Genomic DNA, 2,993 nt, shown 5'->3' on the forward strand with positions numbered 1-2,993 from the left:
TATGGTGATATGCAAGATATTAATCAGTATGGCTATAGGATAGGGTCATTTCAGGTTCTCTGTCCTCAGCTGCCCCAGGAACTAACTGGGGACATCGCCCTGGGCACCTGGGAGCACCAAATCTCTTGCCAACCCTAAGATGGCTCCCTTAATTAAGATGTGTGCTTCCCTGCTCCCCTATCCGACCTTCCTTTATCCCAAACATCCCGTTTCCCAAGTTCCCCCCAACCTCCCCTTCTCACTTTTCTCTCCCCATCTCCCCTTACCTCCCTCCCCCCCCCCCCCCAAGATCCCATTTTTTGCCCGGCAATCTTGTCTACTTCCCATAATCAGGAGGATAGCTATATGTTTTTCTTTGGGATCACCTTCTTATTTAGCTTCTTTAGGAGATCAAATTATAGACTCACTGACCTTTATTTATCTCTAGAAACCAATTATGAGTGAGTACATCCCAAGTTCATCTTTTTGGGTCTGGGTTACCTCACTCAGGATAGTGTGTTCTATTTCCATCCATTTGCATGCAAAATTCGAGAAGTCATTGTTTTTTACCGCTGAGTAGTATTCTAATGTGTATATATTCCACACTTTCTTCGTTAGTATAGTGGTGAGTATCCCCGTCTGTCACGCGGGAGACCGGGGTTCGATTCCCCGACGGGGAGACGTGCTATCTTCTTTACGCGGTTCCATAGTGTAGTGGTTATCACGTCTGCTTTACACGCAGAAGGTCCTGGGTTCGAGCCCCAGTGGAACCATGTGGCTTGTCATGTGAGGAAAATTATTTTTTGCTAGCCTATATTTACCTAAGTGATTTGAAGTGAGAATGTGAATAAATGGTTTGATAGATAAATTATTTCCTAAGCTTGCGATTAACATGGTGTAAAGATACTGGAGGTTTCCAATGGCCAACTGACTGTACAAGGAGTCACTTGACAATCTTCTGGAAGAGAAGTCTGTATTCTGGGTTTATGTCCAGGACTAATTAAGCATACTCTCCTTTTAAGTGCTAATTTTTCAAAAAAAGTGACTCTTTCTTGGCTTTTGGAGCAGTCCACTTAAATCTTTTAAATTGGTTTGCTGGGGAGATGCCTTGACCTTCCTCCCTTTAGATACAGGCTGGTGTTCTACACATCTCTAACTAAAAGCCTTGCCCACAGCAGAGCAATTAACTGAATAATTGTCCTAATGGGATTTTAACCTCACTCTTCATTTTAATTGGATGATTGTTCCAGTGTGAACATATTCTAATATGTTCTTAAGAAGAACTTAACCTTTGGATTCCAAAGCCAAAGTCCATTATGCATCCCTCTCTTGAAAGTGTCCTTACTAGATACGTAATAAATGCTAAAAGTAAGATATTTGGGACAAAACTCTATGTGTGTTAATAAACTTTCCATCAGTGACAATGTGCTGAGAAAACTATGAATGAACTTTAACATTTTTGAGAAAGAGTCTTAATATATAGCCCTGAATGGCCTTGAATTCACAGAGATTTACTCTGCCTTCCAATTGCTGAGGTTAAAGGTATAAATGCCCAACAATAAAACTTTTCCATGTTTTCTAGAATCTCTCTGTCTTACTCATTGTTGTGGTGCTGTGAGGAGACACCATGGCCAAGGCAACTCTTACAAAAGAAAGCATTTATTAGGGCTTGCTTGGAGCTTCAGGTCTCAGTACATTACCATCATAGGATGAGAATGCCCAAATGCAGGCAGGCATAGTACTGTAGGAGTAGCTGAGAGGTCTATATGTGAATCCACAGGCAGCAGGAAGATTGAGACATTGAACCTTACTTTGACTTCCAAAAGCTCAAAACCTATCCCCAATGCCACACCTCCTCCAACAAGGCTATATCAATTAGTATAAGGACACATTCATTAGTCTTTCTCAATTACTGCCACTCCTTGCTGACTAAGCATTCAAATATATAAGCCTATGTGAATCATTCTTATTAAAACTACCATACATAATCCCCCTTTTCCTTCACTTTCTTTTTTACTTCCTTTCTCCTTTAATATCCATATGTACGTATGAACAAGAAGGTATAAATATATACACATATGTACGTAATTATACAAAGCACACACAAATAAGTATTGGTAATCCATACACATAGATACATGTATCTCTTCCTACCACGTATTGTTTTATACTATTTAACATAGCCAAGTTTTCATATATGTAGTTAAAATGATCAAAGCCCAAATAACATTAGTAATAGTAAGAATTTATCTAAGAATATCTACTTTTCTTAAAGAATTTTCTTTTTACTTTATTAGTACTTTTTTGGTAATTGCATCCAAAAAACTGAATTATAAAGGTGAGAGAAAATTCTCAGCACTATCTGATGAAAGGGGGACCAATAGCCTTGTGTCTTCCATGCACAATCTTAGCAAAGGTGCCCTTTTATCAAATGTTAGAAGAGACAAGGAATATGGAAGACTTATGTGATCTCCTTTTCCCTCTGAATTTATGCCTTCCCTTTGAATTGCTTGCAATTATGATTACTTATTTCATAAATATTTGTGATTTTCAAAAGTATTGCCTTTAGATGATAATGTTCCAGAAAATTACATAGGCTACTGTCACCCTCCCCAATAGCATATTAATTTGGCAATTATTGTGTATTGCAAATATTATAATCCCTTTCAACAATTCCCTTGAGAGTTCAAAGCAAACTTTTGTTTGTACAGCAGGCATCCATTCCTCACTTGCCTCTCTGAGTGACAGCCACTATGATCCTTCAGGTAGTCATTTTGGTGATTCCCTGATGTACTCAGGCCATATGTGGGTATGGGTGGTCTCAAAAAGGTCTTGCCCATGTAGGAGCTCAGTCGGCTATGGCTACAGAGGGACTAATATGGTTTTTGACTATAGAAAAACAAAGGAGTTTTCTGTGAACTTCTCCCTCAACTTGTTTACTTATATAGGAAGGACATTTCCAATCCTTCATTTCTCCCATGACAGGTTTTTAAATTCTCTCTCTCTCTCTCTCT

The 2,993-nt window shown here is 38.9% G+C and overlaps 2 non-coding genes across 2 annotated transcripts; both read left to right on the forward strand.

The window, feature by feature from the left end:
* The first annotated feature begins 587 nt into the window (after window positions 1-587).
* Window positions 588-659, forward strand: Trnad-guc (transfer RNA aspartic acid (anticodon GUC)). The gene has a single exon. It is a non-coding gene; the product is annotated as a tRNA-Asp (tRNA).
* Window positions 660-679: 20 nt separating this feature from the next.
* Trnav-uac (transfer RNA valine (anticodon UAC)) lies at window positions 680-752 on the forward strand. The gene has a single exon. It is a non-coding gene; the product is annotated as a tRNA-Val (tRNA).
* The last annotated feature ends 2,241 nt before the right edge of the window (window positions 753-2,993 follow it).

This window comes from Alexandromys fortis, unplaced genomic scaffold (genome assembly GCF_014885135.2).
Source record: "Alexandromys fortis isolate MF-2015 unplaced genomic scaffold, M_Fortis_MF-2015_v1.1 scaffold_44, whole genome shotgun sequence".
Lineage (NCBI taxonomy): Eukaryota > Metazoa > Chordata > Mammalia > Rodentia > Cricetidae > Alexandromys > Alexandromys fortis.